Source organism: Chaetodon trifascialis, chromosome 10 (genome assembly GCF_039877785.1).
Source record: "Chaetodon trifascialis isolate fChaTrf1 chromosome 10, fChaTrf1.hap1, whole genome shotgun sequence".
NCBI classification, from domain to species: domain Eukaryota; kingdom Metazoa; phylum Chordata; class Actinopteri; order Chaetodontiformes; family Chaetodontidae; genus Chaetodon; species Chaetodon trifascialis.
In genome coordinates, this window is record NC_092065.1 from 12,495,862 (window position 1) to 12,509,857 (window position 13,996).

Below are 13,996 nucleotides of genomic sequence, written 5' to 3' on the forward strand. Positions count from 1 at the left end.
TCTGGACTGTGTCTACTTTGTACAAATGAGAAATACCAAAAGTAGTTGCTACATACAGTGACGACATGAACAGCAAGTATGTGTGAGGATTGTCAGAATATAGAAACGATGTCTTGTTTTTTTTTTATCAACTATTTTGTTGGTGACAGACCTTCCTCTGCATCACTGTGCTCTGTTCACTCATGTTGGCTAGAGTTGTATCTGTAACATTGACACAAGTTTCAGTAGTAGCAATTAGCAGCTAGCATTTGCGAGGATCACTTCATCATGTCGAGTGAAGGAGTATGCAAATGAAAAGGAATGATTTGACATTTTGGGAAACACACTGACTCACTGAGGGTTAGATGGGACAATCGATACCACTCTCAGAACTGTCTGATAAATATGAAGCTACTGCCAGAAGTTGGGATGCCATTACAAAGACAATACATTTAATGTTTGACTTCATCCGCTTCATTTTTCTAATATTTGCTTATTCTGAATTTGATGCAGCAACCCGTTCCAAACAAGTTGGGACAGGAGCAACTAAAGACTGGGAAAGTTATGGACTGCTCCAAAAACACCTGTTTGGAACATTCCACAGGTGAACAGGTTCATTGGTAACAGGTGATAGGATCATGATTGGGTATGAAAGGAGCATCCCATGTCGAGCTCATCCATGTTCGTCACGATATTTGTGGCAGTTTCTCAGCCTGTGTTTGTCTGGCTATGGCACAGAAAGGTTACATCCCCATTCTCAATCCTGCCAACAAACCTACGAGCCAAGCCAACCAACAATCTGATTGGCTTGTTTGTTTCTTCCACTGTGGGAAACAGCCATCAATGAGCACAACACCAGCACACTAGATTAGTGGAAAAATGTGAGAGAAGTCTGAAAACGGGCCATAAACGTAACTGTGACATGAAGTCATATTGAATATACTCTACATACACCCTCGGTCCAGCTGTCCGCACAGGCTGCACACAAATTCAACCGTGACCTTCTGCCACAACGTTGCCACACAACAGAAATTAAACAAATGTCATTTACATTTGGAGAGACACTCACTGTTTCTCTTTTCGCTCTCTGACGTGGTCGTACTTCTTGCGCTGTGACTATAAACAGATGAAGTCAAAGGAGGAATGGTTCCATTCTTCTTGTGTTTGTATGAATGATGTGATAAGGACGTAAAAGCTCTCCCCTTTTGTCTCATGGGAAGTTAAGAATTCATTATAGATGAATCTGATTCATGTGTTGTGGCTTAGCAAACTTCCTCATTAAGTTGTATGATAGTGCCGCTGACTCACCCTGTTATCTGTCAAGCAGGCCCCTCGCCGCTCTGAATGAAAGGAAAAACTCCCTCAGAGGGAAAACAGTGGTCACTTTGACGTCACGCTCTTCGTTTTAAAAGATGGAAAGGCCAGCGATGTACCTCACACTGGTTTCTATGGTTACAACCTCAGATAGCGCACTAATATCCCGTAAAAAATGTGGTGTGCAGCTTTGATAATACAAAATCCAAGAGGATTTATGAGGCTGTTTATTTTTTTTTTACAGCGGTGAAAACAGGTCTGCTGCTGCTGTTGTTCAGTGTCTGTTTTGACTGTTGGATGGACACACGGCACCAATGCAGTCGTGCAAAGGAGCTTAGCTTTAATCCTGGCATTGGTGAGACGTCACAGCTGTTTTTCCTTGCTTGCTGCCATACGAGTTAATTTGCTGCAAAACAGCCTCCTATTACAGCCAGAGATGTGGAAACTAACTCACTGGCTGAGCCCAGCGCGGCAGCACACTGGTGTGGCACTAATCACCAGTGACCCACATGACGTTTCAGCTGCTGCATGTGCTTTCCTCTCCTTTTTGTTTTTATTTCCTCCTCCAGCAATGAAACTGCGCTCGCAGGGATCAAGGGCAGCTACTGCCTACATCCTGGCTCCTGAGCTGCTCACAAGTCCCCTTATAATCTACAGCAGATTTCCTTAGCCTGTTAAAATGAGTCCAATCTCAGCCCTGGACTACCTGCAGGGCACAGAGTGGCTGTTTAATAGGGGGGGTGTATAGCTGCCAGACCATTTCAGAGAGACTATTTGGTTACACAACTTTATGAAACTGACTTTAAGTAGAGGAAATACAGTACATACAGTAGCTAACTGCAGCTGGGAGGGTGAACTCTGGACCAGTGCCTTCTGTAAATGGGACATGAAGGTGTGAGTACAGATAATGGGCAAACATCATTGTGGAGATTTCTTGGAAACAATTATGTTTACATTCAGTATACGTTGTATGTATTCAGTATCAGATTGTTAAAACCTTCACTGTTTCATCCATGTTTGTCTGGGAGCAGTGTCTTCTTTAAAGCTGGTCTGAACGCAGCCTTGCGGCGTCTCTTCACGTGGAGGCCTTTCAGGCTCATATGAGTCTTGTAATGATTCATAATTCAGTCACCCTATGTGTGCGTGAACGTGACCTGAATCACATTTTTACTCTTCAAGTCTAATTTTGTCAGTTTGGTGGCGCGTGGTCAGTGTCACGAAATTGCCACGGTATGGTTAGTTTCAGGCACCAAAACGATTTGTTTGAGTTTAGGAAAAGATCACAGTTTGGGTTGAAATAGCAAGTCATAGCTGACTTTTGGGTTCGCACGAGACATGAACCACGGCCACCTGGGTGAAAGTCCTGTGTTTGACCCATCCATGCACTCCTTTATTGCTCCTTATACTACATTACCTGACTTCCTCAAACCTTTCTGGCAGAAAGCCCTACTGGCAGAAAGCCCTGAAGGCAAACTGCCCGCACAAGCACACTGGGAGACCAAAACACAATCACTGTAGTTATGCGAGTGAAACTGACGAAACTAGATTTGAACAATAGAAATGGGGCTTTCTGGCAGAAAGCATCTCCCACATGCCTAAAATGCAGGGGACCTACACTTAAAACTGTGCCTCCTGTGCAGACACAGATGCAGCACTAAGGCTGCTCTGATAACGTGGTGCTCGTGCTACACCTGCTGTGTGGACACAGTGTGACAGGATGTAGCAGCAGATTTTTTTGCGGAAACCGTCATACCATACAGTCCATGTACAACGAACAACAACAATTAACTAAAGTGGCTAAAAGCGGCCTGAATCTGTGTGGAGTGGGTTAACTCTCGGCAGTTTCAGCACAATGAGTGACCTTTTGATATAACATCGAGTCATTTCTATTAAAAGAAATGTCACCTGATGGCGCTTAAAACAAGAAATCATTACCCCATTACACAATGTCAATAATAAATTTCAAAGTGCAATTGCAAAGTGTGATGAATGATAAATATAATTATCTAATTGCATCAAGCACGCTTTTATCAAATTTGACAAGTCTCATGTCAAATCAAATTCAAATCTAAGAGTTAATTAATCATGAAGTCAGCTGTGAGCTCCACCAGTTTGCAGTGAATGAATGAGGAAAGTTCAAAGCTTTTTAACAAAACAACAGCTTTACTCTGACTCACAGGTGAGTAGGACAGGTTTCAGATTCTACCTTATGCAATAATCTGAAATCTCTCACAGGTTTGGGCTCTGATATGTGGCCCCATCTAGATGAATAATTCCTGGGTCTGTGTTAGGGTGGATGAGAGCAATCTGTCTTACACATAAATTTATCAGCAGAGGTTGTCAGCAGAAGATGTCTTATTCCAGGATTGACTCTAAATCCATAACCACTCAATATGAACAAGCAGGCGTCTCTGAGGTGTTCATGGTGGGGTCAAGTGGCAATTCCTCGTGTAGCCCTGGAGAGTGAGGTGATGTTTCAGTGGATTCTCAGCGAACATAAAGCTGCAGTTAAAACCAATGACAGCTCGTTTCTTTCTTTGCACAAACGTTATGTCTACTGTTTATATGAACTGAACCTCTGCCAGTCTTGGATTTCACTTCTGAACTTCAAAGCTCTCTAAGTTACGACAAATTCTAAGCGAGGAGCCAAAAATCTTTCCCTTTGAAAGATGAAAGTCCTCCTCCTCCATTACTGTTATACTTCACACAAACGTCTGCCTACTTCAGTGGACATATGAATCCCTGAACGCTGGAAGAGTATTTTCTGTTTTCTGTTCAGACGATCAACTTGACTTGCTTTCAGATCAAAGATTTATTTTTTCTAGAGAGTGTGATTTGGGCATAAAATATGGTTGAGACATTCATTATCATTCACAGGGTTGCTGTTTGCCTCTCTCTGTGGTTACAGAGTTGTGAACATTAACGTCTGTGACCACAAGCTGCTCATTACTTTATGGATGACATTCTGGCAGGAGAAGAAATGCCATAAAGAGATATTGATCAGAAATTAATTTCCCTTTTAGGTCCGAGCTGTCGCACATGCATGTGCTGAAACCAGATAATTCCCGCGGAGAAAATGTCACCTACTCTCCAATATCGTTTTTGCAAATTGAGCACACAACAAACGCACAGCAGTTATCACGCTCACTGACTGATGATTAAATGAGATGTAACTTTAAAGCCGCGGCTGTTACTCATGTGCACCTGTACAGCTACACCTGGCCTTCACGTCTTTCAAGTTCGACATATCTGGAGAGAAATTCACATACATTACGTGTGCATGTTGACTCTCCTGAAGGTGTGCGGCGCCCGTGCATCAAACAAAAACGTCATCATTATCATTCACTGTCACCCTCCTGTCACATGAGAAATATGACTGCCTCTGTACCAGAGTGTGTGTCTGTTATCTAACCAATAAAGATCCAGCTTCCTTTCAGCAGCTGTGTCTCCCTGTGCTGCCGCTGAATCAATAGCAGCGCACTGAACTCCTGACTTATTAGTCAGGTTGTTACGGAGGAACAGCCTCTATTTGCGGGCTGAGTAAAGCAAATGCAGCGGGGCCATTAGCACGCTCCTTTAGTCTCTCTCTGATGGCTATGCGGCGCTATGAGACCTGGAGCATCAGTCATGAGAGAGACGCATTTTCTTAGGGAGGAAGAGCTTGACCTCTGTTGGCCATAGCCAGTGGCAATGGCATAGGTCACCCTTATCACTGTGAGCTTAGAAAGCAAACAGGAAGCCTATTTACAAGGGATTTCAGGCTGTTTCTGCTCTTATTATAGTGACAAACTGATTTTTTTCTCTGCGCAGACAATGCCATGCTTTGATATACGGGAGCTCACTTGTTTTGTCCTTCAGCATCTGGAATGACAACATGAAACGTTACTGCAGTGCAACTAATCCCGTCAGTGCTATGAAACAACCGAGATGGTTTCATTTATAATGAGATCTACTTGCTTAATCCCTAAAGCTTAATCACTGCACATCTGATATTGATTTTGCTGTGAAGATGTCAGTGAGAGTCTGCCAGTCATTAACTTTGAGAGGAATATTTGACAGTCTATTGGGTGCATATGTGTCTGAATGTGTGTGTATGTGTGTGTGTGTGTGTGTGTGTGTGTGCCTGTGACAGACTGCTGCACACGACTGATGACGAAGTACTGACGTCTCAGTAAGATGACTCACACTCCATGTCCCCATTGACGGTACGCTCTTCATTCCCCCTAACACACACACACACACACACACACACACACACACACACACACACACACACACACACACACACACACACACACACACACACACACACACACACACACACACACCATTGCCACTTGTCACTCCGCTACAGATCTCTACGGGCTCGTAGGCAACACCCCCCACCTCACATCCCTCCACAGCAGCAGCCATACAGCTCTACAATCAGGCACAATATAGCTTATATGCTGTGCTATGCTATACTGAATGACTGTGTACGTGTGTGCAGTGTGTGCAGTGTGTGCCGTGTGTGCCGTGTGTGCAGCTTACCCCTCCACTCCCTCATCTGCTTCCATTCTACTGGGGTTACAATTGAGAAAGATGCATGAATTGGGTTCATGAGCTGCCAGGCAGCTCTGTGTCTGTTATCACAAGACAGTCTGTTTAAGCTCGAGTTAGGGGAAAGTTGCATTCGTTGGGAGATTGAAATGTATCTATAATTGTAAAATCATTATTAGAAGTGACTTCTGTGAGCCACAAATGACGAGCGGGACTGGGTGGTCCTGGAAGTCAAAGCATCCCAGAGACAGCTTCTGTGTTTAAGCAATGACAAGGGAGATTGAAAGCAGCTATGAATACAAAGCCATGGGTGCATAACACAGTCAAGCAAAAGCCGGTCTTTGCTTGAAACAAACTAGTTCGTGCAATGTGTTGCAGGCAAAAGCGTTTAAAGCTGTTCTGAACAGCCGCACTGAAAAGGCGGCTGTCAAACTTCAGTAATTGTCCGAATTGGGATAACATCACACACTGGGACATTCTTTGCACTCATTGAACACATGAAAAGTGATGAAAGTATTTCAGTAAAAAATAAACAAGCCTAAAAGTCTACAGGCATGCTAGTGGCTCTGTGATATAGCACAGTAGTGCTCTGAGCTACATGCTAACATCAGCATGCTATTAGGACAGAATGACAATGACATTGCTAATATGCTCATGCAGCAGGTATAACAGGATCAACATCATAGCTGACGTATTAAATACAATGTTGCGTGTTAAAATTAGCTAATTAGCTCTAAAATTGTCAGGTGAAGCTCCTTTAATTGTGACTTCAGAAAGGTGTCAGGCCTGTTTGGTGCCCCTGAAACGCATTTTCACAAGGTGAAGGTTTTAAAATAATCTTATCCTTTTTTTCTGAGTGCTTTTATATTTTAATTTAGACATCATACATCAAAGTCACAACCAGCTGACAACATGCAGGAGAGCGCATGCTTGTCTGTTAACAAGAGCACATTAAGTTACTTTAAGGCCACACATAACTATTTTCTGTCATGCTCCACTAATCTCTCTCTCCCTGGCTGAATGTTTTGTGCACAGAAGGCATGGATGATTTAAAAAGAGTGCCTGGCATGGGTAGGAAAGGTGCCGGTGGGGCTGAAGCGCCATCTCACGTGTGTTTCTCCCGTGTGTTCCTCTTGCATGCCATGCTCTGGAAAACAGACTCTGTCGCAATATCGTGGTTATACAACACTGCACAGCTAGTGGTAGTGATGTCAGTGAAGCATGACAGTCTTGTCAGTGTTCAGCACAGACAGCATGTTTTGACAGCAGCGTATTGGTGTTACACATCAGAGGTGAGGGGACAGCAGGTACACATATCAGCCTGTCTGATTTGGAGCCTATGAAAAAATGGATGATCTGCTTTTGTTGAGTAATTAGATTTTTTTAGTGTGAAACATCTTTACAGGAGATTTTGTCCACATTTTTTGAGTACTAACAATTATTTTACCAGGAGCTGAACTGATGAGGAATAAGGAAGCCTGATAAGAAAAAGCATGTATAAAAAATGTCTAATCTCAAAAGAACTGGATGTTTTTTTACATTGAGGTATTGATGCAATATTATGTAAAGTTACCATGTAGACTTTTTGACCACTAGTAGTGTTCTGGAGTAATATTTTTACAAGTGGATGCTTATTTTGTTTGTATTGTGTGTGCACATGGGCACTGGGGCATTGCAACATACAGTCCTGGCACTGGTTTGATGCTGATCAACAGTTGGCGGATGTAGCATGCAAAGAAGCCAAGCAGTGCACTCACAAAGAAGAGGAGGGCTAACTAATAAACATAGATTAAAAAATAATAATAATAATAAAAAAGCTGCATGTTTTGGAGAATGGAATGTGTTCTTGCCTGTGTCAAGGACACACTCAGTGCATTTTGATAAGAAACGCTGAATAGAAACATAAGTGGACACAGGTGTTGGTGTGCAGGCAGGGAGGACTGAGGAGGGCGAAGACTCTACAGCTAGACAAGTTTTCTGTTGCTCTAAAATGCATAGTTTTGTATATACTGTATATATTTATACGAAATACTGTCAAAAAACAGGCTTGATAAAGAAAAAATTACAGCAATACAACAAGCTGAAGTTCAAAGGTGCAGTGGCGGTTGTGTTGCTGTTATGTTTGTTTTGCTCAATTACAGTGAGAAGTGGTTTGTATTATGTTGACTAATGTCCTGTCTGCTCTCATCACACTGTGGGTTTTAATTCTTTTGTAATAACTCAACATCCCTCTGGTGAAAACCTACCAACCTCAGTCAGCACCTTTCCCATGCTGACAACTGAGCACTAGAGTTAGCAGGTACAAGGACTGCAGTGCAGAGGGAGATTGGCTTTCCAAAGTGGGTGAAAAATAAATGTATGCAGTGCAACGTAAAACGAAAGGTGACAATAACGAAGCTCTAACTGAAGAGGTGGTCATGCAATACAAAGCCAGCTTTACTACCACTATCTGCTCTAAAAATAGGCTATCTCCCTGAAATTCAATAAAGGCACATTTCAGTTGAGGAGATTTACAGTCCCACTAAATACCCCCTGACCATGGAAAGCAGAAGTAGATATAAATGAGGGTAGTGCTGTATTTCAACCAAGGCTGTGTCGATGAGAAAGATAAACCTGCTAGCAGTCGGGGAAAAAAGTAAACATCCAGGGAGATTAGATGAGGGACATGCACAGTTCAAACACTGGCCTGAGTGGCAAAATACTGCTGCGGTGCCAAAGCAATCCACCATCTAGTTTTCAGAGGTAAAACAAAGAGTCACTTCTGTTCACCTTTAATTCATACATTTCTTCTGAGCTTTAGGTCAACACATCAAGCTTCAGACTAATGTGGCAGTGGCTGTGGCAAACAGAGGAGCGCATGCTGATTAAGCCTGATCTTATCTGGAGCGTGCTACAGCTGTTGGTGCTTGTAGGCCTGCTCCTGGAGCATGAGGTCTGGGTGTGGTTTCTAGTCAGCCTGCTGTGTCTGTGCCGGGAAGGAGACACACACAGCCCAAAAGCTACAGTCAAACTTGTTTAGGTCAGGTGACCGCGCAGCCAAGAATTCAGCTGCTGCTGCTGCTGGAATCATTCATTGAGGACAAACAGGAAAACGAAGAAACGTGTTCATCATGCTGGTGAATACTCTTCTACTCCAAACAGCCGCTGGTTTGCACTAGTCATTTGTGCTGAGCGGAAACAGCAAAGTGGAGAAGACCGGTTTAGATTCCTCATTGTGTTTTCCAACAGAGGAGCGTCTCAAAGGTCACATTATTCATTTGAGCCAGGTGGCTCTGCAGAGTGAGTCACACTACCTTCAAGCGCAGAGAGGAACTCCACCTCAGAGAATTTCTGAGTGGACAACATGCGTACGTATGTAGAGACGGGAGGAGGGCTCGTGTGCATAAAAGTGACAGACTCCAGTCCAGCTCTGTGGGGAGTGAGTCACCGTACCTGTCTGCTCGCAAGTGCCTGATGAAATGAAAAGCAGAACAGCCAGTTCTTGCTTGCATCCTGTTACATTGGGTGATAGGAAGAGAGAGATTGTTTTGCAAGAAGAGGAAGAACAGTCATTCACACACACACACACACACACACACACACACACACACACACACACACACACACACACACACACACACACACACACACACACACACACACACACACACACAGTAACAATCACAAATGCAGCCAACATTTTAATTAATGCCTGAATGCACACACACGTTTTCTTCTATCCAACACATTTTGTCTGCACAGAGACCAAATGTGTCATAAGCCATGACATTTCTCTCGTCTCCAGAAGTGGCTACGCCTACAAGCACGCTCACTCATCATCAGACTTGATCACATTGATCACGTTTTCGGCATGACACTAAAATGTTGCCACTTTGCTATGTGACTGTCTCGGTCTACATGTCTTTCCTCCCTCAGAAATGTCACTGTTAACCTTCTTCAGCTGCATTCCCCGCTGGATATGGGTGTGCCTTGGTGAGCAGCTTCCATGCATGCAAGCTTCTTCAAAAGTGTCAACAAAGGCTCCCCTTGAGCACATTCCCAAGAAGACGTTTCACTGAATGTTATTTATTAGTTCTGGGTAAATATTTCAGATTTTATGTCAAACACAACGCTTGCACGCAAAGCCCACTTAAAAATGTTAATGAATAATTAGTTTGTGATACAGGCTGGATGTTCCACAGGCCAAAATTGTGACCTAAATCAAATAAGTCGGAATCGAGGATGTTCCAGTTTGGCTGAAAACACTGTTTGATGTAATGGTCACATAAAAACACGTTGTTGTGTGCTGACATGTCAATCTCTTGTATACAAGCATCTATCAGTGATTTTGACCTTGTCCGGAAACAAAAATGGATAGTTGGATCATAGGAGCTGTTTTTTTTTTTTTTTTTTCATGTTAGTTATGTTAGTACATCTGAGTGTTGATAAAGTTTGGTGGATTGGTGAACATCATCTGAAATAAGTCCAGGACTTATTCTATTCTCGACAAAGTCTGATGTGTTTATAAGAAACAAATTAGACAGTTAATAACCAAACCAAACCAAACCAAACCAAACCACAAAGCACCCACCTTGATGTTTTTACACCTACACTCCTCTATTAACACTGTCCACTGTTTACTTGCACACTATGAAGGCCTGGCAGTCTGACACAACAAATAACTACAAACATGCAAGATCAAATTAAACTGCACAGCCTACATACAGATGATGAATATTGCACAATAACCATCAGTCATCAAGGTAAGAATTACAGTGCTTTCTTGCAAACCAAAGCTCCATTCAGCTGGCTCCACCCTGACACTGTACTGCAAGATCAGTAAGCTCGCTGTAATCATGACTGAAAAAGTCCCACCTCCTCCAGGGACAAGGAGAGGGAGGTTCCTCTCTCTCCTCCCACAGTAGGACTAGCTTGGGTTTCTCCTCTGAAAAGAACAATGATAGCCATCTGGCGTGTCTCCACGGTGTCTCTGCTGATTCATTAAAGGCTGTTTGTTTAGTGGGTCATTCTTTCATAAACTTGAATGTTGTGGTTGTGTCTGCAGCTAATTTATTATCTGTTATTTAATGTGGGATACAGCAGGGTTCATTTCTGGGTCCCTCACAGTTCTTTCTGTAGATACAATACAAAATCAGCTTTCCTAGCATCACAAGTGACACAAACGCATGTCCCATTAAAACCCAGCAACTAAGTTGAGTTGACCACGCTAACAAAATGTCTTCAGGATGTTAAATGATGCAACTTTCCTCTACTTCTCGGTTTTATTATTTGGGTATCAATTTTCCATAAATGTATCACCCCTGGTTTGATATTAGCTGGGGACCCATATTTTCATTTCCAAGTGTACAATGGTGACTGATTCTGCTTTTTATTCTGCTTTGCTTTTCATTTCATGTATATGCAAATCTAAATTTACCAATAAGCAATGTGTGGTTGATTTGTAGCCTTGGTTCTCCTTGTAGAACAAATGAACAAAAATCTATGTTCGTGCTGTTGACTTTCCTTGTGTCCTCAGTGTATAAGGTACATGTGTGCTGAATGTACATTTTCTTTTTGTGTCAAGCATTTTTGCACAAAATAAACTTGAAGTGCAGTACTTATCATAAATAACACACAATCCCCTCACGACACATTAATGCAACAGTAGAATGATTAACCGGCTGACATATCCATCTGGACTTGGATTAATTTAACTATGACACATCCCAGTGGTCTAATTAACTCCACCTCAACATGTGCCACTGAGGTAGTAAAGTACCGTAACACCTTTGCTGGCAGCACTGGAGCTTAAGCTTCTGTTTGTTGACAGCCGGCCAAAGTAACCTTACGGTGAGCCATTTCATCCTGAAGAAGTCTTAAAATGTGTTGTGTAGACTTTCACATACAGTTTGAAACACGTGCATTCACTGTACACTGTGGAATGAAAGTAGTGTAGCCTCATTTCACTGTAGTGTCTTGTTTGGCAAGTATAGTTTAAATGAAAGTCAAGCAGCTGCCTGTGACACTAAATGTTGTTGACTTTGGGGTGGGCAGGGCTGATGAGGAAGACTCCCTCTGGCCCCTGGAGGGTTTATGAGTGTTAAAGTTGCGCCTGTCCAGAGATCGACAGATGTTAGCTTCCATTGCTCTCTGATAATGACCTGCTGACTGAGGGAAGGCAGTTTGTGTCTGTGACTAAGTGCTAGGTCTCATTGGGGAATAGTTTGACTCATGCTGCTGTTCCTCGAAAAAAGTCTTTCATCAAATCTCTGTTTTAAAAGGGTCAAGGCTTTAATGACTCAGGAAAAATGTCAGCGTTTCTTTAGTCCTGATCAGCTTGTCTGTTATAATTAATCAGGCAAAGGCTCCAGACTTTTCCAGGGGTTTCATTATCCTCTTATTCACCCTTTTCAGGAGTTGCAGCTCTGATCGCATCAGTCGCTGCTGCTAGCCCATCACCCACACACTGAGCTGCAGACCACTCCACTGTGCTGTGTTGAATCATACTGCCTGACCAGCTTTGCGCACTGTTCTGATAAATAACTGTGAAGTGCTCTTAGCAGCACTGTTTGTAACAGGCGACTGACAGAGTTCAATCAATGCATCTGTCAGGGAACAGAGAGAGGCTAATGAGATTTTGCCTCATTGTCATTTTCCAGCACAGACACGCTGGAGCTGTCAAATCTACCCTGAAACATGTTGTCTGTCACCACATGTGATCCATATTTTTGTCAGCTTATTTGCTCAAATAATGGATCTACTAAATACCTTTGTAATTGACTTCAACGGGCATGTTTAGAGGATGTGTTTCTACAGAGCGACATGACATTCTCGATAATGTAGGAGTCTTGTTTGGAGGAAAAAAGACATTTTGGGGAAAACGCTTATGTGCTCTCTTTCAAAGAGCTGCACAAAAAGATCAGTACCACTCGCATGTTTCTGTGGTAAATATGAAGCTACAGCCAGTTCGTTTAGCTTAGCACCAAGACTTAAGATGGGGAAAACAGCAACAAACAACAACAAAATTTGCTTATTGGCAGCTAAAGCTTAGAGAGTTTTACAGCGAGATATGTGTTGGACGATTTCTTCACTCTGACCACTAACTTGATCATTAACTAATGGATTTAAGTTGGGCGACTGGTGAAAATTACATTCAGGGCAACCAGCAACCTCAGTAGCTGAATCATGTTTAAAGAGCTGGCACGAAGCTGTGATTGTCTACCTTATGGTACGGCTAAATTTGACTCCACAGCACACAACCCTAATCAGCTGCATCAAAACAATCATTAACTAACCTCCCGCCGCCTCTCCCTTTTTTCTTGGCCTCGTTCTCCACACACGACAGAGGGCGAGACTCTAGATAACACCTCGGAGACTTCTCGCTTTCACCTCACACACCCCGTGTCCCATCATCCCGTTCACAGCGCTCCATAAAACAAACAGGACCTCACACACACAGAAGAGGCTGAAACAGTGTAGTGCACACACAGGAAAAAAAAAAAAAAAAGAAAACATGCTTTTACAACTCAGTGTTCAGGACATTTGATCATTATGTTGTCAACAGCGTTCAGATGTAGTGCTTTTCTTTCAGCCTGTAAAACTGGATTCTAATCCTGAATTTAACTCTGTGTCCTGCACCTTTCTAAAGCTTTTACTGCCGCATGATAATTCTGGGTGCATGTTTGTTTTTATGCATTACTCCTCTGTGCAGCTTTTCTGTTAATGGAACAATGTGTCCTACACGTAGCACAGCTCGTATCCTTAAACATGAACACTGAACTCTTCACTTCAGAGTTTTATCAAGCTTTTGTATTAACTACATCTTGTGTTTCAGCTGACTGAACTGCTGTTCACTCACAGAGCACACTCGACTTTAGCTTGAGTGTTTGAAACTATTAAATAATGCCATTTCACTCGAATGGGTGTGGGCTTGTACAAACACTGACATAGACCTGATATTATTGCTTTCAGAATTCAATGAATGGTCACAACCTTGCTTAATATACAGTGTATTACCGTCGGCTTAAAAAACCTCACGGCAGTGAGAACGACAGAACGTAATTTGTTACATAATCAAACGGAAAACAAATTAAATCCCATTAAACACATTTGCTATGATATTTTCCGACTGGTCCCATCTCACAAGATTTTTTTAATATTTTCACTGATATGTAATTACACACAG

The 13,996-nt window shown here is 42.6% G+C and overlaps 1 protein-coding gene across 1 annotated transcript in view; it reads right to left on the reverse strand.

The window, feature by feature from the left end:
• fkbp16 (FKBP prolyl isomerase 16) overlaps positions 1–13,996 on the reverse strand; it is a 30,576-nt gene that overhangs the window by 12,709 nt on the left and 3,871 nt on the right. The gene's annotated exons all lie outside the window — the stretch shown is intronic.